Source organism: Denticeps clupeoides, chromosome 6 (genome assembly GCF_900700375.1).
Source record: "Denticeps clupeoides chromosome 6, fDenClu1.1, whole genome shotgun sequence".
Taxonomy (NCBI): Eukaryota; Metazoa; Chordata; class Actinopteri; order Clupeiformes; family Denticipitidae; genus Denticeps; species Denticeps clupeoides.
Window position 1 is genome coordinate 22673930 of NC_041712.1, and position 24271 is coordinate 22698200.

General features: G+C 48.8%; 1 protein-coding gene and 1 non-coding gene across 2 annotated transcripts in view; both read left to right on the plus strand.

The window, feature by feature from the left end:
- Positions 1-13849: 13849 nt before the first annotated feature.
- The window catches only part of flrt1a (fibronectin leucine rich transmembrane protein 1a), a 31149-nt gene continuing 20727 nt past the window's right edge, over positions 13850-24271 (plus strand). Inside the window, exon 1 of the mRNA XM_028984825.1 lies at positions 13850-14185. The gene's annotated coding sequence lies outside the window, so the exon portion shown is untranslated. The remainder of the gene's footprint in view (positions 14186-24271) is intronic.
- Positions 19034-19106, plus strand: trnaq-cug (transfer RNA glutamine (anticodon CUG)). Its single transcript has one exon. It is a non-coding gene; the product is annotated as a tRNA-Gln (tRNA).

The window sequence follows — 24271 nt, forward strand, 5'->3', positions numbered from 1 at the left end:
AACAGGTGACAGGGGTCCTCTTCTTGTATATTCAGCAGTTTTTCATGTAAGGATGCTACTATTTATATTTATATATGCATTTGTTGAAATGCTTATCTATATATAGCAGTAGATCTCAAACTATTTACCCCCTGAATGCCTATTTAAGTAGTTTAAGGCAGTTTTATTCCTATATATAGCAATTAAGCTAGTCAAAAATAATACATGACCCACTGCAAAAAAAAAAATTTAAATGCAGTTAATGCAACTGTATTTATTTTGCTGTGCACTCACACATACTTGTGTCTGACGTGGCGGGACCACAGGAGCGGCAACCAATCATTTCTCGCTCACAACAGCCCACAATAAACTCGACTGATTGGCCAACATGTTCCCGTTCCCACACTAGTCTCTGTAATGGGTTTAAATATTTCAGCAAGCTTTAGTCACTGTCACACTGCCCCCCGAGTGTCTGTCATGGCTGCCCACAGCTCACCAAGGTGATGGGTTAAATGCAGAGGACACATTTCGTTATGTCACCATATGCTGTGCTGCAGAGTTTCACAATCACAAAAAAAAAAAGTGTTGTGTTAGTATGTGTCACGGCAGTGCAGGGCTGAGAGGACGCAAATGCACAGTTCCAAAAACAAAACAGAGATTCGATGACAGTACGGGAACACTCACCAGGTGACAGGACCAACGCAGGCACTACACAGATACGGGATACATTTATACTAACAAAACGTCTGATAACACTCAAGGATCAAAACCATGATGCAAACCTGGCCCGGAGTGCCAGGACCAGTCCGGGTGTTGCTGGCTTGTAACCAGGCTGTTTCTATATATATATATATATATGTGGATCCGGCTCCATTCCTATTGTCATGTGCATCACCAGTCGAACCTACACCGTCTACGTCGCATTCATACTTTCTTTCAGGTGCACGGTATTTCAGTTGGTGTTTTTTTGGAGAAAAGGTCAGATCCTTGCCAATTTTCACCCAAAATGTGAGGCCTCCTTGGACAGAAGGGTTTTTGAGGCCCCGGATCTGGGTCGATAATGCAGACTCTTCCTCTCTTCCTCCTCGCTCCCCCCGCCCCCTCTTCCCTCCTTCCTTCCCTGTGGGGTGGGGGAACTATAAATTAAAGTCGGGAATTACTGCTAACTGTTGGAATAAATTAAAGCGCTTTTGCATCTGTAAACACAGCCTGACTGCGTAATTACTGCACACCCCTACTGAGAGACGGAGGAGGGGAGAGATGGAAGGGAACAGATCGACAGAGCGAGACTCTGTTTTCCAGAGTGGTCCAGACGTGCACGCGGGTTTATTGCCTCTGCGCGTCTATGTGAAGTGCGTAAACGGCCGTGACATGATGTAATTGGGTTTTTGTTGGGCGCGTGCACGCACACCGTGATGTGTGCACGCCAGTCGTGCAACGCACTCACCGGCTCACGTAAGTGCCAGCTTGAACACTGCGGTGCCAAAAGGCACTTTATGACGTTACGGTGCATGATTGCAATAAAAATGCACAAAATACCACACAATAACACTGCATATCACTGTATCAGTGTGACACAAAGATGTTGAATTATGAACGGCAATAACTAAGCTGCATCTAGCTTTAGTGGATTTACGTGCAGTATAGTCGGGGGAAAGTAGGCCAGAATGGTCCAGTAAAATAAAAAATGGTGTCATGGTGGCACTTTTAGCAAAAAAAAAAAAAAAAAAAACCATACAAATCCACACATCTGCTAATGTTACGTCATCTGAAACAAGGTTGTGAACTTCTGAACTTCCACGCTAGTTAAAGTTAGCATTTGCTCTCACCAATCTGCTGCAGGCAAACCCTACTCTTCTCCACACAGGTATTAAAATATTGCATTTTGGTTTCTTTTTCGAGGATGCTTGAAGCCAAGGACAGATGAGCCATATGAAGTGTTGAAGGCTGACCAGACATTCCAGATCCTCCTGCAAAAGCGGAACCACGATGGCCGCAAACAGGAACTACGAAGCATTCGTTATTGAGAGTTTACTGGGAATTGGTGGGGGGTTTTGGGGAACCTTTGCAGTGGTGTGCAGCGAGTGTTTCTGAAAGGCTTCCCAACACTGGAGTTCTTATCATGCATTTTTACGGTGGGATCTCAGAAGAAGTGACACATGCCGATTCGGCTTCAACAGCGTCAAGTCAATCAAGAATCCAGTAAAGTGCTCCTCCGTTTTCAATCAGTCATCAGCGCGGCCGCGGTGACACCAAGGCGCCTCGCCGGTTTCCCACGTCAGTCAAAAAGAACCGGCGGAGCCGTGTGATGCGGCCAGCCGGCGTGATATGACAGAGCTGATTAGTGCCCCGGCGACATCACCGGTGGGGGCCGAGATGAGGAGACGCGGCTCATGCAGATGAAGGGTAGTGGAGAACAGATGGGGCGATTGCCGTGGCTGCAGCGGAGGCATGGAGAGATAGCTGTGGGGGGGGGGAATAATGAAAAGGGAGGGGTAAAAATGGAATGATAATGAAGGAGAGGAGGGAGGGGAGGATGAGGAGTGGAGGCGGAGAGAGAGAGAGAGAGAGAGAGAGAGAGAGCTGCCATTTTTGGCAGTCTTATCAGCGCCCCCTTGATTGAGGAGCCATGCAAGCTCTGTGTGACTCGGGCAGATAGAGGGTCGGCCCCCGGGGGCCGTCAGGCGGAGGTGTGAACGCGAGTTAACCACGTAACGAGGCCGGGAGGCTGCAACAAGTTGAGAGCCACGTTTTTATTCTGACACTTGCTGCTCAGCTCCTTCACCGCTGACGCCGTGACACTTCGCCGCGCCACCATTCTGCCGGTTGGAGCAAGCTGCCTTTTGATTGGTGAGGACGCTGGTATGGAGTCATCAGTCAGAACAGCTATTGCACATCTGTTAGCCAGGTACCAAATCCCTGGGTAGACGAGACGCTCATTAATACCAATCTTGTTAGAAAACTAAGGTTGCAGCGTAGGCCAAGGCTGGCTTTTTTCAATGATGCCCATTTAGTGTACTAGGATTTAGAAAGTTAAAGTTAAGTGAGCACAGCACACGATGACACAACGATATTTGTCCTCTGTATTTAACCATCACCCTTGGTGAGCAGTGGGCAGCCATGACAGGCGCCCGGAGAGCAGCGTGTAGGGATGGTGAGTTGCTCAGTGGCACCTCAGTGGCACCTTGTGTTACGTCCTTTAGGCCGTAGAATGACTTGGGGTGCTCTGTTTTGTGCGTGTTCTCTTTTAGGCTGTCTGCTGGGGGAGGAGATTTGGATTTATAGCTCCACCCACCAATTCCCTCATCAACTGGCAGCCAATCAGCTCACAGGACAGAGAACTACTTAAGGACTGTTCCAGCCACCATTCAGGGCTCATTGTTGTGGAGCTGGAGGAGGAGGAGGAGGAGGAGGAGGAAGAGGAAGAGGAAGAGGAAGAGGAAGAGGAAGAGGAGGAGGAGGAAGAGGAGGAAGAGGAAGCAGCAGCAGCAGCGAGAGGAGAGTTTTGGCATTGGAGTTTTGGATAGAGTTGTTAGAGTTGGATAAGCATTTGTTGTGTGTGTTAGTGATTAGTGTGGTTAGTTGTGGCTTTGTTGTGTAGTTGTTTTGTCTCTCCTTTCATGGTGTGTTGTCCTCCTGTGAATTGTGTAGTTGTTGTATATAGCACTTTTGGTTTGGTTTGATGTTCACTGCTCACTGTAAATAAAAGCACAATATTTCACTTGGGTTTGGTATCTGTGTCTTCCCACTGCACATATTCCCCTCGTTTGTTGTCGCGTCTCCTGACCCCTAGACAGGGACGTGACACTTGGCGGATCAGGACCGGCAACCTCCTGATTACGGGGCCGCTTCCTTAACCGCTAGGCAACCACTGCCCTACTTAATAAAGACTGCTGTTTAAAACCAGGACGTTTTCATTAAAGGACCCCAAGTGTTTGTAAGGATTGTGGCTGTGGAAACATGGGTTCACGTTCACAGTGTTCACGTTGTCACGTTCGGGAGTTCACGCGTCAGAGCGATGAATGAACCACATGCATGAACCGCTGATAATCTGCATTTTGGTGTTGGTAGTGGGCGTGGGCTGCGCTGCTCCTGGGCATGTGCCGTATTGACAGGAGGGGCTTTAAATCCTCCAGAATGAGGAGGTAGAGTGTGTGAGAGCTGTCAATCACCCCAGTAGGCCCCTCCCCTTCTAAATAATGACATAAGGGCTGTGACATCGGGAAACATACCCCTTGCACAATGTCCTAAATATCACCAGGAATGTATAAGTCCTGGCAGTTGGTTTCATCCATCGCTACCAATACAACATCAAGATCTCTACCCCATGTGCTGTAAATGGTCCCATCGTGTCATCACAATGCAACCCAAGATTGAAGAACAACCATGCCAGTACCAGCAGTTACAGACACTTTATGTGTCTTTCAGCCATCTTTTCCTGGGAGGCATGCCATTGAACGAATGTCACTCAATACTTGAATTGTTAAGTAAGATTTCATTTTTTTATGGCAAAATTTGTTCTGTTAAAATCTCCTGACCCACTGCATTCCTCCTGACTTTTGACTCTCGCTTTTCCCTCTCTCTTGGGCGCTCCCACTCCATCAATTGCACACTATATCCTTTCAAAATGATCTTCCCTTCCCATCTTGGAGTCCCTCAATAATTAACACCAAGGTTCTTTGCCCGTCTGCTCTCAGCAAAGCCCAGGGGGAGCTGGTAAAGGGAGACAGACTCGCATGCACATACAGAGAGGGCTGCGGAGGTGAAGAGAGGGGTGAAGCGAGCGACTTGCACTCGGCTCGCCACTCAGCGCATCTTAATGACGCTTTCATCAGCACAGGGGATCGTGTTCCACGGAACCGCATCCTCCGGCGCTTCTGAAAATCTACAGGCTTGACGTTTTGCACACCTGAAACACCAAAAAAGGTGTTACATCTGGCTTTCCGAGACCCTACAGGATACAACTGGGTATACATTCGAACAGCAGCCATACACACAGACAGCTGGAAGCGATGGAAGGAATCACACGAAAGGAGCGTTGCCGCTGGAGTCATCACAGCGGCATATGGACGTGAGGGACTGTCGGACTCGGGCTCCGCGTGTCAGAATCAGGAAGTGAGTCATTCCGAGGGCCAGAGATGGCCGTGACCTTCCTCCAAACACAAACGAGTCGGAACACTTCAAGTAAGGCTGCTTTTTCAGGCCACTGACGCACAGACGTGCGCAGCGCTGGGTAAACAGAAACCGCCTGTGAACACTGTGCATCAACGCAGTGATACGATGAGGCTGAAAGTCGTGGTCTTAATAATCTTCATGATGGAAGCCATCTAAATTGGTCATCTACCGACGAACAATGCATCTAAAAATACATACCTGATTTTTTTATATTACAATTATTACATTTGTAAAACCATTCTTCAATTATAAATGTACACTCAAAATATGAACTTTAACCTTTGGAATAAAATGTTGTTATCAAATTGTTTGTTTTAAGACACACATACATAAATCGCAATAAAATATATTGGACCATCTATAACATTAAAGGCACTAAATAGCATGATGGATGTAGAACCTCGTGGGGGAACCCCCTACCACCTCAAATAACGTGTGTATGATAAATGCATGCAATAAATTATCTTTAGCACATAAAACACACTTTTTGGATCAATTACAGCAGCAAAAACTATGCGGACACCGGTAAAATCAGGAAAAAATCATTCTGACCGTTTGGACCATTCTGACATGTGACTCCTCTGCTAATTTAGAGCAGACCTCCCCGCCTACGGCCTGCGCCCTCGGGGTGTCAGCGCGTCCTCTCCCTGCCTTCACCGAGTGCTCTTTTTATACACTTTCCCACCCGGTGAGGCCGCACACTTCTGCTACTCAACCGAAGGAGATCGAAAACTGGCTTCCGCCCCAGACGTGAGCCACAACATTACTCACAAACTGGGCCCTTCGCGCTCGCTTTTGAATTCACCTGCAGGTGTAATAGCGAGTGAGAGCAGCCACTGGGACTTCCTCACACGAGAGCTGGTGGCAGAGAATGAAGCAGAAAAAGCAGAGTTTGGTGCACAAGCCTCGCCGCTGGGACTCCTCTCGCAGCTATTATCTCCATCATTAATATGCAGGTGCTGGCCTATCTGGAGGAATTCTAATGAACTCGGGTTTCATTTCGAAAAAGAAGGACACGAATCCCCAATTTGAAGATGAAATAAACACCCACTTTTTGCCTTTTGTCCAACTGTGCTACAGTGAGCGGAAGAGGCCTGTTAGTCTATTTTGTTAGTGAGAGATGGCAACAAAGAACCTGTCTTGATTTCCCTAAGACCGTCTGGCAATTTAAAAAGAACCTGACAAGGCAGCGTCTGCCGTCGCGGCACAGCCAGATATCTGCCATCTCACTCCCGACGAAGGCGGCATTCAATTACTGCAGGCCTCTCCAGCAGCATCCCTGCTCACGCGCTGCAGAGCAGCATCCAGTCCTCCCCCGAGACGCCTCCCGGCAAACTAATACTGAGCCCCGGCCAGAGCTGCCCGCGCCGACAGGAGCCCAATTCCCAGCAGCCCGGATCAAACAAGCCCGGTCCAGGCTGCAACGGCGCGACTCGGCACCTCCGTGCACGAAAACAGCAGCGAGGTGCCAGGAGTTACACGTTCAGCCACTCAGCATCCAGTTTATTCAAGTGGTCAAGGGTTAAAATACTTTCATTTGTCTGTAGTACCGTTTATTGTACATACTAATACATGGCTAATACAGAGTACACAGTATTTGGCTAATACATGTATTACATAAATAGCGTGATGGGGAAAGTATAATCCTCACTTAAAAAAAGTGAAAGCGAAGGGATTGTGAAACACTGCAGCACAGCACACCGTGACACAGGGAAATGTGTCCTCTCCATTTAATAAGTCGCTCTGGATAAATGCTGTAAATATAATGTAATGTGATGTGATGTAACCATCACCCTCGGTGAGCAGTGGGCAGCCATGACAGGTGTCCGAGGAGCAGTGTGTGAGGACGGTGCTTAGCTCAGTGGCACCTCAGATCGGGATTCAAACCGGCAAACTTCTGATTACGGGGCCGCTTCCTTAACCGCTAGACCATCACTGCCCCTTGAGGAACACAAGTGTATTAGACTTGTAGTTGTGTGTACTACAAGAACCGCCAAGATGCCACTGAGGTCCCCTTGATCAAGGTACCGTCCCAACACACTGCTCCCCCGGCACCTTCCATGGCGCCCACTGCTCATGATGGGTTAAATGCAAAGCTGTATGCAGTGCATCATAATGGCAATTACTTCACTTTCACTTTACAATTTTGACAGAATATTAACAAGCGAAAAATCTGTAAATCTGTACCATCTATATGTGCTATCTATAATACAATAAACCGCAAATTGGGGTTCTCTCACGCATAAATACTTAACCTGTAATTTAATAAACTAAAAGTTGCACAACAATTATATAACTACTAAACTAACAGTACACATATTATGCTTACTTTGGGTGTATTTCAGAGTATACTTAAATAGTACTACATATAGTAAATGTAAGTAAAGTAAAACCATTGTGTGAAATGTAGAGTTTACATTTATGTCAAAAGGACAAATATGTCAAAAAGCAGGCCAATTTGACATACTTGTACTTTGTAATTAGTATATTACTTTAACTTAAAGTAACTTACTTTAATAAGGCTGGAAAATACAAAAATACAAAATATATATATAAATCCTATTCAATACAAAAAATTAAATGGAAATCTAATAATATAAAATAATCAATTAAATAGACTTGGCAAATAGGAACAGAAGTTTATTTAATGAATGAAGCCTTTATTTATTAATAATTAATCGTAACACCACCACTGGGTGCATTGTGGGGACGTTCAGCGATTGGCTTTCGTGCATCCAGGCCTTGCTGGCGAAATGAAGCCATTATCCCGGAGGAAAACAAATATGGCATTCTGGCAGACAAAGGACAATAAGAGAGGACCGGTGGGAGGGAAGGAGATGTGGAGGAGGAGAGAGGGAGGCTTTGACGAGTTGGAATTAGCAGCGGTGAAGATTTATGACCGATATTGATTAGCACGCATCCAAGCACTTAACACCCCCTCCCAACCAAGCACTGAGTCAACAGGGAGAAATTAATGAATATTTACACAGCGAGCCGCACGCCCATAAATTACACCGCATACACAAAAGAAGGTGCTGACGCCCGGATCCGGCTACATGATAAAAAAAAAAAAATGTCCCCAAACCCTGAAACTGGCAACAAACTAGATCATCCTGTTCCTCACTCTGAAAAGTGTGAATAGTCATGGGGACACTTCAGTGACGCAGTGATTCATCATCAACGAGAGCGAGGAACTGAGGATTTTGTCATCTGGTTGCTCACGGAAACCACTGACTGTAATAAAAAAAAGAAAGAAACCACGGACGCCGCTGCTCAACTGCTTTTTCGGTCTGTAGAAGTGAAGCCAAAATTCTGCCACCATGCTGTCAAACCCGGAGCCAGTTACCCTCTAGATAGACAAGGCCATGGGTGATGGGCGGAGCTAAAGACCGCCATGCAGTCTTCCAGCAGGGGCGCTAGACTACTCGACTCAGTGGCATACAGTCAGAAATAAAGCACCAACTCTGCATCATGGAAACTGGTGCTGAGTGACAGCCAAAACATGTCATTAAAGTTTAAAGTATTTAGTTTGTTTGTCTGCCCCTTAGGCAAAAGACGGTTGTGGGGTTGTCACAGCAACAGACACCTGGCAGCCATGTTACAAAGGGACGGGTTTTGTTGTAGTTTGACCAGCTTTGGACACAATGCACCATCAATTTTTTTAGCTAAATGCATTACACGGAATTAGCAAGAACAGCTGCACAGTCAAGAAGTACATCACATCCAGGCGTTCGTTTTTTTAAAACTTGGTATTTCGTACACTTACTCTAAGGTCAATTTAGGACACACCTTGGAAAACCGGTGCAAAACGCAAACCAAACTGACCATTTACCAGAAGCCCTCATCCAGAGCGACTTACAGTAAGTAGTGACAGGGACAGTCCCCCCCTGGAGACACTCAGTGTTAAGTGTCTTGCTCAGGGACACGATGGTAGTAAGTGAGGTTTGAACCCGGGTCTTCTGGTTCACTACCATCCCAAAACGGACCAAACTGACGTACCATACTGCTGGATGTTAAAGCAGTGTGAAGTTATGCTTTATAGCTTTCAAAAATCTGTGCAAAATCATATTCCTACATCGGCTGTATTTGTCTTTGGTCCTGGCACGAAGTTCACGGTTTGAGTTTACGGCGCTGATTTCAGGCAGCTCACAGGGAGCGTCTGGGTTAAAATGATGTTTTGTTGCTTTTAACCGAGAAATCATAAAACCACAGCACTTAACAGATGGAGTTTTGGTGTTGCGCCTGAATTGCCGTCATCAAATCCTGGGCTTTCGCCGCCATTTTCTTTAATGTCCTGATGTGCAGACATACGAGTGCTGATGCACCTGCTTGTGTACACACACACACACACACACACGGCGAAACGGAAGCACCGCCGCCCCATCGCAGTTGGTGATGGACCGAGCGGGAACACATGGCCGAGAAGCCATCGGGGCTCCGGAGGGCGGAGAAAAACGAGCACATGACGGCGGCGGCCGTCCTCATCTCGCCGGGGCCGAGCGGGATGAAATATGAAGCAGATTACGTCTCGTTGGAGAATTCAAATAGACGAGGACGGGGCGACTCTCTGCGAGAGCGGGCCGCATTACGCCGCTGGTGCGATGCGGGCCCTGATTAGGCCGGTTATTCTCCGCGAAAAGACACAAATAGCCCAGCGGGAGACACTGATCTGTGTTAAGTTGATTCTCTTCGCGCGGGGCCGCGAGTCAACTTGTCAGACCGAAAAGCGGAGCCCATCAAGCAGCCGCTCCCCGGGGCCGGGGGGGGACTCCGGCTGAGCCGCGGGCAGGGGCCGCTCCCGTTCCGCGGCGGGCGAACAAGCGGCGTTAATTAACGGAACGGAGCGGCTGATTAGATAACGCGGGCGACACTCGGGGCCCGCGCTGTTAAAAAGCGGGCGTGGCTCGGGCCACGTGCGTGCGGCGGAATAACAACGAGGGCCCGCGGAGCGCGGAGCAGGCCGGAGCGACCCGCCCCATCCCGGGAACGCTTTCAAGCGCTAATAAACCAACAATGTGTTTTTAGGATTGTTGTCGTAGCACTCAGAGGTCTACTGGTGGGTATGAGTGAGTGAGTGTGTGTGTGTGTGTGTGTGTGTGTGTGTGTGTGAGAAGGAGAGAGAGAGAGAGAGAGAGAGAGAGTGACAGAGCAAGATGGAGAGCATCCGAGCACATCCACTGTCAGAGCCGCAGATGAAAAACTTGTGGACATGGGGTAACCATGGAAACTGCCGAGGCCGACGGCTAGTTACTGAAACCGAGTTAATTACGGCGAGGGAGGAGATAGCTCTATCTCGCTCCCGCTCCGGTGGCAGGGCTGCGGGAGAGAGGGAGCGAAATGAAAAGAGCGATAGAGCGAGGCCGGGCCTGGGGAACGGGCCGCCGGGGGTCCACGGCGTGACTGGCGTGTGCAAGGCGCTCGGAATGGCAGGCTGGGTGGGGCGGGGCTACAGTGAGGGGTCTGGTTACAGTGAGGTACAGTGATGCCGGGCGTGTTGGGGTGGGAGTTCTTATTGATCGATCGCGACAGGATACAAGAGCAAAATCAAATTTGCCTTCTCGGGAACTCATGCATCAATAAGACTCTCGTTTATGATGCAGTTGGGCAATATCCGTCCCCGAGCTAATTCCGACCTGGCTGCCTCATACGAAGTCGGAAAAACCGGCGACAAATGACACCAGCTCTGCTGAGGTCAGATTCTACGGTTTATACCACACCTCCTAATTATGAGGCCAATTATGGAATTTTCCAAACACGTTAATGGATGAGATTATGTACACGTACATGTTCATACCGTTTCATTTTACCTCTCGATGTCAGAAGAATGTCAGCAGGTTTGTAGTTTTTTTTTGCGCCCTGTTCCTCATGCTCTAATAAATCATGTACAAAAATATATCACCTCACGTTCCTTCGGAGCGGGCAAATTAGAACACAGTTTTGCAATGTGCCCCCTCAGCGCAACTGGGATTTAAACTCCCGCTCACGAGCAACGACCTTTACTGCAAATAAAACCTCCGAAAAAAGGGCGCTTATTCACCACGCACCATCAGTATACTTCTTTTAAACACAAATGCGATTTCATGTACTCACACCAAAATAAACTACGCTTGGCACGCACCATATATATTTCATGATAATACAGAATAGATGTGCACACGTGCTATGACCTGTAACCAATTCACTTCCCGCTGTGTATTTTTGTTGTGTAGGATGAACCTTCACAACCTGAAGGTGTTAAGGGTTTGCAGAATATCGATAAAAAGTCATTTATACCAAGGGGAATGACGCTGCTTAATATCCCACTTCCTGGGAATCCATATTTGTGCTGCTGTCTGTATTATGTACGTGTGCTCTTCCAGGTTGTATTTACTGTGTCTGTCTGTCATTTTAGAGCCCACCTGTGGCACCAAATGTCTACTTCTGTGGACAATAAAGCATTTATTACAGTTGCAGTTCCCTGTGTAGTCATTGTGATACACAGCAGCACAGCACACGGTGCACACAGTGAAATGTGTCCTCTGCTTTTAACCATCACCCTTGGTGAGCAGTGGGCAGCCATGACAGGCGCCCAGGGAGCAGCGTGTGGGGACGGTGCTTTGCTCAGTGGCATCTCGGCCGATCGGGATTCAAAGCGGCAACCTTCTGATTATGGGGCCGCTTCCTTCCTGGGTTGGTTGGAAGTGGACTGGTGGGTAACACACTCGCCTATGAACCAGGATACCCAGGTTCAAATCCCACTTACTACCATCGTGTCCCTGAGCAAGACAATTAACCCTAAGTTGCTCCAGGGTGGGGACAGTCCCTGTAACCACTGATTGTAAGTCGCTCTAGAAAAGGGCGTCTGGTAAATGCTCTAAATGTAAAATGTAAATATTTCCTTAACCGCTAGGCCACCACTGCCCCACAATAGGGGCAGTAAACTAGTGTAAACTGCTGTGCCGTAATTTATATTTTTTATAAATTAGACAGGTAAATATAGGTTTACATGGGGTGTTCTGGCCATGTTTAATTAATAACCAGAACGTATAAGGTCAGGTTGACCTGTGCACTGGTCATATAGCCAGACACGGAAGAAATGAGACCCAGAGAGGGATCCAACGTGTCCCGACGCCGCTTCCTTCTCTGTTTCTCCACCCATCTTCTCCTGCCTGCACTGCTGCTGTTGGAGCCCATCTCGCCGTAATTGCTCGCGCTTGTCAATACGCCGGGCGCGGTTCTGCCGGGGAAGTGGGCGAGGATGTAAATCTCGCGTCCCGCCATCTCCTCAGCAAACTTACAGGAACAAAACACCGGCGAGGGAGTGAAACTTGGGCCAGGGTTCCGATTCTGCTCCTGTTTTATTGCGCAGAAACATCAAGAATGAGAAAGTACATGAATAAAACGAGGCCCAGAAACTGCTGTGATGGGGGGGGGTTCATTGAGTTGGGATTCCTCATCCGAGATCCAGGCGCTGCCGTTCGACAGAAGATGCGGCGCATTCCGGTGCATAATGCATCCGGGGCAACTAAATATTTCATTTTCCTTATCTGCTCCTTGGTGTAATTGAGTTTGACTTTGGGTGGAGCAGCCCTCCGGAGAGCACAATGTGACGGAGAAGAGCCTGCGGCACAGGATAAGGTCAAACGTCACCGGCTCTGCTATTGAATTCTGTATATTGGCGATTACGTAATGGACGAGCAATCTGTAGAAAAACGGTTTCCTGGACATCACTCCACGGCGCAGGATTCTGGCTGAATATTATTACTATTGACCTCCACGCACCCGCCCGCCGTCTCCGTGTTCTCTGTATTCCCTGTTTTTATACGTATAAAATGTACATATGTAAACGGTTTCCATTCTCCTGGTGCCGTTCGGTGTCTAAAAAGCTCCTAAACTAACAGGGGCCTGCACCGGCTCATCAATGGCCCATCCAAGGTCAATCCGGGGCTCTTTAAAAACGGCGGCCTTTAAAAAGGCGGATAAGTAGATGATCCGTCACCTGTGGAAGCAGCCAGGACCGAATTCATCGACCGAATTCCCATTTCTGCTCAGGTGCAGGTGTTTGAGGGGATCGGATACCTCCTGCGAGGTGTGCGGTGACGTCGGTGACACAGTCGCGGCGAGGTCTACCCTGTGGGCACGTCTGAAACGGCGGGATGAGGCCTACGCCAGTCCGTTCTTTTATTTCACAGATCCCGCCTACCCTCATTTAACACTAATTCCAACATGCAAATGTTTGCTTGGCCTTCTGACGTGTACTTTAGTTTGCACAGAATTACTCTCTGTCTCTCTCTCTCTCTCTCTCACACACATACAAACACACACACGCTGGGAGTTGAGAAGTGGCAGGGCCAGTGATTAAGGAAGCGGCCCCGAAATCAGAAGGTTGCCGGTTCGAATCCCGACCCGCCAAGGTGGCACTGAGCAAAGCACCGTCCCCACACACTGCTCCCCGGGAGCCTGTCATGGCTGCCCACTGCTCACCAAGGGTGAGGGGATAAATGCAGAGGGCACATTTCACTGTGTGCACCGTTTGCTGTGCTGCTCCTGTTTATGGGTGATGTTTGTGTGATGTTCGCTCCAGTTTACTGTGTACACAGTTGAGAAGTGTCTCTTGTCAGTATTCTGAAATCTAACAGAGACCCTCTCCTGTGAAAAGAAAGTCACCTCTCTCCCGGAAGTGACGCAGCGCGGCGTTAACGAGCGTGAATTTAGAAGCGCGCCGCGTCCGTCCCGCATCGCTCGGAGTCGCGCGGCGGGGCGGGCGGGGGCGCGCAGGGGAGAGCGAGAGAGAGAGAGAGAGAGAGAGCGAGAGACGGACCGACGGACGGAGAGAGAGAGAGAGAGAGAGAGAGAGAAGCCGCACATGATCGCGGCGATGATGACCGGCTGACGCGCTCGTCGCGGCGGAATTTGGGAAGTACGACGCGGTGCGCGCGCGCGCGCGCCCTCCGTTCCCCACGGCGCGTGGGTCTGACCGCAGGAAGAAACGAGGGTGTCGGGGGGAAATAAAGCAGGAGCCCAGCGCCGGATGCCGGTTAAAAAAAAAAGGGTAAGATGCCGGCAAACGTGCAATTGTTTTTATTATTATTATTATTATTATTATTATTTCGTCCTCGCCGAAAATGACAGGATTTGCAATTTATGGCGGCGTTTTCGCTATTTTGTGGCGATGCACGAAGCGCGCGCCAACAATTCATCACCATCCAGCGTCTTTACACCGAGAGTGTAATTGCATTTTATAATTCGCTATTTTCGCTTCATGTTAATATGCTCCTGTGTCCTGGTGGCGGCCGCTCCAGCGGTCCGGTGCGTAAAAGACGGTCGTCGCTGTTCATGGATTCCCACTCTTTAATCGGAGCGGGACGTGTCCGTGTCGTGATGAACCCCCCATGTAAAAGCGGGGTTCTCGGGGAACCGGAGGCGACGTGCGGAAAATAATCATTAACTCTTCGTCGCGCTACAGTTGGTCGGGGGCTCTTCCCTTTTTCCCCCCTAACATTTGTGGAAATACGTCTTGTAGAGTTGTGGATTTGGAATTGTGGATGCGGTTATTCTGCGTGTTTTTTTCGTGCCCGTGTAATAAATGCGGTTATTGTGCGTGTTTAATGCGCGACGGGTCGGTGGTATGCATGCATAATGACGGGATATAACGGGATATAACGGGATATAACGGAACACCTTCCCGGAGGCTCTGGCCCGCGTCGCGAAGATGGATTATTCCTAATGGGCCCTCCGTAGAGTCCCGTCCCGGGGACGGTCCTGCCTGCTGAGCCTACAGGACTGGGACGAGGTCCAGGCGGGATGAGACGGTCTGGCGGTCCGGCCCCTGCGTCCACTACGAGATGGCAACGGCTGCGGCCTCTGCCTTCCATCTCGCCCGGTTCCCCTTCCTGTCCGCAGGAAGGCTTTTGTTGCGTAATAGTGCTGGGATTTGGTCCCGTTTGTCCAGCTCTGTCTTTATGTCACCACGTCCATTGCGCATGAAACGTCCCGTGCGGCGTGGCCCGCCACTGCTACACGGCCACGCTGGAAACGCAGCGTTGGGGGCTTTTCGTCGTGCCCCGCGCACACACACACACACACACACACACACACACTTGCACACACTCCCTCGTACGCAGAGACACGGGGACACTTCCGCTGAGCGATTAGTGCCCCGCTCTGCCAGCCGGCGTGGGCTTTTTCGTAGACGTACAGAGCCGCGTCCGAGGATGCGAGATGTGTGCGTAATCACCTGAACGCTTACAGTGGCTTCGTGCACAAAGGGGGTGCGCGTTAATATCTGCGTATCGTGTTCGTAAATGCGTTTTTTACGTTTAAAGAGCATTGAGCGCGCAACGCCATTATGAGGTTCCCCATTGGGTTCCGTCTCCGTGGTCCCTCCTCGCCCTCGTGGCTTATGTGCGTCCTGTGTCATCGGCGCCTCAGGGTTTGTGTCCTCGCGCTGACACCCCCCCCCCCCCTCCCCCCCCCCACTCGTCCCCGCCCTCCGCCGAAGCTCCCGCTCTCGCTCGGTGACAGCTGGCAGGCGGTGGGGCGCGGGGCCAGGCCTATCGAGCTCGAGACGGAAGCAGCGGACGCGCCGCGCGACATGTGACCCCGCGATCTGTGCCGGGACTTCCTGAACCGCGTGGGCTCGGCGACTGCTGCAGCTGCCATGTTGTAAAACCAGGATTTACTGTGATAGAGTGTAATGGTCACGTTGCGCACCCAAAGCCTCAAAGTGAATTAGAACCGTACCGGATACGTGGCACAGAGACAGGAACCGTGGAGCGATTGTGAAGCACTAGCAGCACAGCACATGGTGACACAACGAAATGTGTCCTCTGCATTTAACCGTCACCCTTGGTGGGCGGCCATGACAGGCGCCCGGGGAGCAGTGTGTGGGGACGGTGCTTTGCTCAGTGGCACCTCGGCGGATCGGGATCCGAACCGGCAACCTTCTGACTACGGGGCCGCTTCTTTAACCGCTAGGCCGCCGCCCCTTGATGAAATCTGTAAGATTAATACTCCCTCACACAGTCTGCAGATTTGTTCAAATTTCCATCAACGGGAGGCCAAATCAGAAATAAACCCCCCACAACTGGAACATCTTGCAGCCCTTTCTATAATTCGGCTGCATTTGGCTCAAACGATTACGTTGCCGGCCACTTATGTCATTTTTATGATTTTGTTAGGTTGCGAGTTCAAATCCCCGCCCCGCTTTTTACGCTGCCTTCGGCGACTCCAGTGCGTCAGCATATTGTTCTCGAGACGTAACCACGCTACAATTTTAAATATTCACTTAATATGTAATATAATATAAAATTGCCATCATGTCCCTCCCGATTTCATGCAAATACGGTCCACAACGGCAGATCTGCTTCCTGTACTTACTTCCGTTGTTCCCGTGGCGATACAGCTGACCAATCAGCCGAGTCGTTTCAAGCGACGCATTTTGGTTCCCGCGTATTTTACCCTGAGTGAACCGGAACTGAACCAAGAGGAAAATTACCCAATGTTCAAAACTCGCTGACTGATTCGGACCAAAGCAAATGAACTAGTAGGGCAGTAGTAGCTTAGTGGGTAAGACACTCGCCTATGAACCAGAAGACCCAGGTTCAAATCCCACTTATCCTACCATCGTGTCCCTGAGCAAGATACTCAACCCTGAGTGTCTCCAGGGGGACTGTCCCTGTAACTACTGATTATAAGTCGCTCTGGATAAGGGCGTCTGGTAAATTGCTGTAAATGTAACTATGGTGAGACTGTGTCGCCGCAGCAACTCAGCGTTGCCTCTTGTGGTTCGCAGTGGTATTACAGACAAGATGGCTGGAAAGCCAGTCAAGGGTCTTTTCCATAAAGTTTGTAAAATATGTATTTCCGCAGTAATCACAGCAGGCTGCACATCCTTCGTGGTGTCTGCGTCATTTGTGATGGCCTGTTAAATGTGCCGGATTGGTTTCTATTGAAAAGTGGGGGTGGGGGAGGATTTCTCTCATCGAAAAACATAATTACACTGGATTCATATTTAAATGTAAACATAGGCTGTGCTATTTCCCCGCAATTACGGCAAGTCTTTGCAGGCTCTGCGCCTTTTAAGGCGGCCAGAAATGAGATTAACCCTGTCGACTCGTTCAGGATAGGCTTTACGGCACGGTGCACCTGAAGACAGCTTCTGTAATGGGTCCGAGACCCCTGGTTGTAACTGCTTGGATTAAGTATTGTACGGAAATATCGTTAACATTCCATTAAGTCCTATTCAGCTTGAAAAGCACATTAAACGGCATTAAATCACACACTCGTAATCACAGGGCGATAGAAAATGTAATTACATTCAAATAGCTATGGTTAAAACACGTTTCACAATTTGCTCATTTGCACTATTGTCTGCCTTTGGGTGGACGTGTGAATACGGTCTGGCGGCCTTTAATCAGCAACGGCCTTGCCAATAATTATCCATTAAATGGTTAAGTGCACAGATGCCGGTTACACTGTTCTTGCTTTTAGTACAGGGTCGGTGGGACGAGGTATGAAAATATGCCCGTCTTTTCATGCATACAGAGGGTGTGAAATGGAGCATGATGGGTGCATGATGGGGCTCAGGGTCTTTTTTTTTTAATCGTGGAAAAAAACCACGTCAGCAACCAAGTATTAACATCAAATATTAACATAATGCATAATTTTACTCATAAACACCCCCTTTACCTGCATGCACCTGATAATACACCAGAGTATGTGGAGTGTGTGTGTGTGTGTGTGTGTGTGCGGAGAGCTCAACTCTGCTTCTGCCGTTATTGCTGAGTCGGGAAGAGCAGCAAACGTTGAACAGGAGCAAATGAAAGAAGGATGTTCAGCACCTCTTAAATTACAGGACGTCAGAATCGATGTTCATAATCAGAAGCGGAGGAACTGGATCTGCGCGCCGTTCGTGCGCTGCACGGCTTGGTTTTGGTGGCCAGAAAAAGAAAGCCTTACTCCTTAGTTTCCCAAACGCCGTGCCGCTGCCCTTCTCCTGTCTCTCACAGTTCAGCTGCGCTACAGCCGGAACAAGAGATAAACAGGAAAAAAGAAATCACGAGTCGGCAGTATATTGTTCTGAAATCATATTGAATGGTGGAACTGGAGCTGCTGCATTGTGGCTCATTAGCATAAAAGGGAACCGTGGCAGTCACCAAACGACATTGTCCCGTGTCGGCTGAGAGCGCTAAGAATTCCTGACTTCCTTTAGGGCCGGTGGTGGTGGTAATCGGAATGTTGCCGGTTCGAATCCCGATCCGACGAGATGCCACTAAGCAATGTCCCGTCCCCACACACTGCTCCCCGGGCGCCTGTCATGGCCGCCCACTTACATTTACATTTACAGCATTTACCAGGCGCCCTTATCCAGAGCGACTTACAATCAGTAGTTACAGGGACAGTCCCCCCCTGGAGACACTCAGGGTTAAGTGTCTTGCTCAGGGACACAATGGTAGTAAGTGGGATTTGAACCTGGGTCTTCTGGTTCATAGGCGAGTGTGTTACCCACTAGGCTACTACTACCCGTAGTACCAAGGGTGATGGTTAAAAGCAGAGGACACATTTCATCGTGTCACCGTGTGCCGTGCTGCAGTGTATCACAATGACAGTCACTTTCATCGGTCATCGTTTGCATTGTGGACCCGTGTAAATTGTGAAAAATTCGATGAATAACGGAATTCGTGGAACTTGCAGGCGTGTGTTTGCGCGTCGGGAGTCTCGTTCGCCTTCATCTCACTCGCATTTCTTGCGGCTGTGTGGAGAAAACCAGGCTTAGCCGCTCGCCCTGCGTGGGCCTAACCGGCTTCATCCGCAGTGATCGGCTTCCAGGCCGACCATCTCACTCGCGGGGGAACCTTCTTCAGGGTCTGAGCGGATTACCGCGGCCACGTATATCTTTGGTTCCATGGTGTAATGGTTAGCACTCTGGACACTGAATCCAGTGATCCAGAGTTCAAATCTGGGTGGAACCTACCTCACCTGGACTATACAAGTGATCTTTACGGGCCAGTGGCGGCCTAGCGGTTAAGGAAGCCGACCCCGTAATCAGAAGGTTGCCGGTTCGAATCCCGATCCGCCAAGGTGCCACTGAGGTGCCACTGAGCAAAGCACCGTCTCCACACACTGCTCCCCGGGCGCCTGTCATGGCTGCCCACTGCTCACCAAGGGTGATGGGTTAAATGCAGAGGACACATTTCACAGTGTGCACCGTGTGCTGTGCTGCTGTGTATCACACTTCACTCACTCACAAGTTTTGCGGAGCCGCTAGCGTCTCTTCACGTCGTGCATGACTCCTTAGAACATCTTTGCTAATGTTGGTCGGGGTGAATATGATTCATGGTGACCTCTCACGACCTTTCTGTGTGTGAGCTTCATTAATCTTGCATCGCGGCTGAGTGCCGGCAAACAGAATCCACCGCGCCGCTGCTATCATCGCCACACAGAGGTCGAAGGCCACTGGAGACGTCAGGTCGAGCGTGTTAGCATCACCGGCGCAGCAGGGGCGGGGCAGGGAGCCACAGTGCCCCGCCCCGCTGCCACGTCCCACATCTGAGACGACCAGAAGTTCCCCGCAGATCTGCCCGGCTTGTCCGCCCAGAGCGGCGGCTGTGGGAGGATCTGTGGATCATTGAAGGCACGGAACTTTGTTCGTCTCAGCACTCTGACGTTCAGGGAGGGTCAGGGATGTCCACAGTAAAGTAAAAATCTCTTAATATCTCAGTAGTTTGTCTCCTGCTTTTTTTCTTCTGCTTCTTATTCCTTGGCAGGAGATGTCAGTAAATCGCATAAATGTCAGATACCAGATCTCAACTAGGTCACACCTCGTGTTAATTCAGCAAAATCCCCAAATCCCTTTAAAGGAACTGCATTATGACTCCATTTCAGGCGTGTCACTCACACTTTCGATTCCTTTTCTCTTTTCATTTCCAATCTCCGCCTCAAAAGTGTCCCGTTGCTTTTTCATCCCGAGCTGTTTCTCTGAAGCAATTTTAGGAGAATCTCCACAATGATCAACATTTGAGCAAAATGGTTTTGGAAAAAGAAGAAAAATGCCCCAAAGCCCCTGGAAGAACGGACCTGTCGTGATCTTCGTTCATTTGAACGTTGCCCTTCTGCCAAAAATGGATGCCAAACTTAAACCGAGTTTGCTGTCCTTTTGCCCAAAATATTGGAATACTTGTAAAAATAACCCTGCCACGTTATAGAATAGTTATAGCCAGGAATATCAGTATATTGATTATTTTATCAATATATTTTAAAATAGATTAAAGATTAAAATTAGGTGATGTTAAACTTGATTTTTTAAGGATCACAGTACCAATGAGCCTTTCCAACTGAGAGTTGGAGTTTGTCTGTGTATAATACCTGGAGAAATAATAAAAATTCTTATTATGCAGGTAACGGCGCTCACAATGACGGCATTATGAACAAGCAAAGAATACAAGCATCACCGCCGTGAGATCCAGTGTGAGCTGGAGGGAATTTTATTGTGGGTTTTTTTTTTGCTAAATATCACTGAGCAACTGGGTTGCAAGATCATTGTCCCGTACAAATGAGAAGAAAAAAAAGTGTACTGGCCATCACGGCTTCTAAAACAAAGACCTTCAAGTAGAATCGAGTTCCGGTTCCAACAGTGTTGGGCTAGTTACTCACGACACATATTAACGTTTGTACAGATAACGCGTTAAAAAGGTTTTTATATTACTTTTTCACTGTAAATTTTTATTTAAGCACAGCACACGGTGCACATAGTGAAATTTGTCCTCTGCATTTAACCCATCACCCTGAGTGAGGAGTGGGCAGCCATGACAGGCGCCCGGGGAGCAGTGTGTGGGGACGGTGCTTTGCTCAGTGGCACCTTGGCGGATCGGGATTCGAACCGTCAACCTTCCGATTACGGGGCCGCTTCCTTAACTGCTAGGCCACCACTGCCACATGGGAAAATGGGAAGTACAATAAGTAATCACATTGCTGATGTAGCCATCTTACTTTCGACACCCACCCTCACACATGTGATGGTCGAACAACACTGGGAGAAATGCGGCCACTGGACTGGATGTAGTGTATTCCTGAGTCTATAAGTCTTATATATATATAGTAATATAATAAGAAGAAAATGCTGTTTTTGGGTCACTAAAAAACGACTCTGCCTTGATCTGCCACATGTGCACATCGTAAAAGAGTGTCCTGCTAATGCGGTATTATGGGGATTATTGCTCGCGCTTCACGTTACTGGAGCCCAGCTCTAGTCCTGGCAGTGGAGTGGATCCTTTAGCCACCGAGCATTTGTAAACGTGGGGCGTTTTAATGTCGTGATCCCTGTTGTGGGCCGGTGAGATGGGTCTGCTGGTGACGAAGACAGAGCGTAGGGGCACGGCACCAAGGCATTAAACCAGTATAATCTCAGATCACGTCATTAACTGCGTGTAAAACAATGGATTCCGGTTTGGGGACGTTTAGTCTTAATGCCTTATTGATTATTGATTCCGTTATCAGTTGGCATTGCATAAGGTCAAGCATCTGAGTGTGTCTAAGGGTTAAGCGAAGTCGAATCTCGTTCTGTTTTTTTTTTTTTTTTTGGATGATGCCGCTGTGGACCGCTGGATTATGGGACTACAGATGCCAGGCTTGTGGAAAAGCGCAAGATTATGACTGCACAAACACACAGTGGCACCCGACAAGATTACACTTTCAGACACACTGGGGCACAAGATTAGGCCCACACACACACCAAAAAATAAAAGCCCACATTGCCAGGGATGGCAAAGGCCCGCATACACACACACACACACACACACACATACTGTATCTGTGCATAATCCTGGATTATTGCACTAGAGATGCAGCACTTGTCCAACACTTGACACGAACGCGGCGGCCGCTCGGCAACGCTCTCGCCCTGCAGTCTCTTCTGTCGTTCGGATTTAGTTTCGTAACGTTTAAACACCAGAACTGACCAGCTGTCACATCCAGAGATGATTTCATTGGATGGTTTGAACCAAGGTATTCAGCAGGTTGCGGATTAACACCCACAAATCGGAAAACGTCCACGTTGAATGCGTTTTTATAGAACTGTGAAAATAAAATCTCTGATAAAAATCAGCGTCCCTCACAATATTAAGTCCCATAATAGAAAAAAAACGGACTGGGCACAGCTGTGCATTATTCTGGAACAGGCTGTCCTCGATAAAGACGCTTTCTTGGCGGGAAACAGCTGAGGCTCTACGCTCGCCGCGCGGCACAATGGCCCGGGCTCTTCTCAGATCCGCCCACTACGGGGCGGGGGGGACCCCGAATAAAAGAAATCCTTGTTAGGAACATTAAGACCTCGGGCCGGGCCTCGGCAGGCTTCAGGCCCGAGCGGATGAAGACCAGGGCCGAGCCGTTTGGCCCCGGCGCTATAAGACCCATGTTCGCGGGGGGACGTTCCAGGCACTGGGACTTTTATAGAGGGAAAAGTGGATTAAGCGGGGGCCATAGACGAATCTCAGTGGCGAAACTGCCGCAGTTTGCCGGAGAGACGGTCCGGAGCTTCTTTTGGTAGGGTAAGCGCAGAAAATTGCCGCTCATCTGGGTACGGATGAAAAGAAAGAAGTGAAAGAAGTGCAAACACTAGCGGAGCTGGAAAAATTGGATTTGTACAGTGCCGACTATAAACCGAGATCCTTTTTCCTTTCCTTTTTTTTCCCCGGTTGATTGTGGGTGATATTCTCATCATTTTCCGATTTTTAGAACCACGTCCGGAAATGTTTTAAGCTGCCCGAGTGTTCACTTTGTTCCCCGCGGTCCGGAGGCCGGGCTCGTTTTCCACGCCGTGATGGAATAAATAGGACGGAGACGGCCATTTATAATTCAAGGCGCCCGTATTCACGGCCGCTCAGGCCGCGCGACGCCCAGCCGGAGTGGAAGGAAGTGGTAATGGAAAGGAAATGAAGTGAAACAGCAGGAGGAGGCCGAGGATGTGATGAGTGAGAACGCGGGGATGAGATGAGATGGGATTGTGGGAGAAAAGAGGGGGGGGGCCAGATTTGAGAATTACGCTTGGCTCGCCGACACCTCCGTATCAGATGGAAGGCTCAGACGCCGGTTTATTTTTAGTCGTCAGGACTAATTAATGACAGACAGAACACTGGAAGCTTCCGGACGTCCACCCGGGGGGGAATCTCAGGCCTCGGCACGTATGGTTTTTTTTTGCGCCGGGAAACGAGTGGAGGAGATTATGTGTTTGGTCTTTTGAAGCCTCGAAACGCAGGCCTTCAAAGTTTTGGAGCGGAGTCAGTAATCAGCATATACAGCAGAGGACCCTGTCGCTGAAAAACAAGATGACATTGAGATTCATTTGTTCTTTCCCTTCAGAGAAATCCGCTTCCTCTCCCCATCCAGAACTTCTGTTCTTCGGTCTGATGTTGCTCAACTCCCAGATCATTTGAGGCTTTTTTTTTTTTAATGGGACACACGAGCAGCAAACAAACTGCCAGTGGAAGCTTAACGTAATGGGATAATGCGTGGCCCGGACGTAAGTGGATTACATTAGTAGATCACATTCGCAACAACACACAAGGTGGCTGAATGAAATTAGGCTGATTTTGACACAGCGGCTTGTGTTAAAGTGGTGTGATCAGGTGTGGGCGAGTGGCCACCTGCAGTGATACAGATTGCATGTGTGTTCCTGCTGTGTGTGTGTGTGTGTGTGTGTGTGTGGGTGTGTGTGTTGAAACACTGTCAGCATCACTAAGGACCCAAAGCTCTCGATTTCTTGATATACTGTCGGACTGTTAATCATGATGTCCGCGTAACTCAAGAAAAGACAATCCCTCGAAGCACAATTTAAATCACATCTTTTGTGATGAATAATTGTATTGTAAGGGTTTGAACTGGCCAGGTCATTCCAGAACTCACGGTACTCAACCATACTGGAATATCAGTATAATGGTTACGACCAGTTAAAACAAATTAGTCCATTAATGAGAAAATAAAACCTTTTTTTTTCAGGTAACTTATATAAGACATTTGTCTCATTGTCTTTCTGTATGGCTTAAATTGCAGCGCTGATAACCTGCATGTAAAAAAAAAAAAAAAAGTGAAGTGATTGTCACATGTGATACACAGCAGCACAGCACACGGTGCACACAGTGAA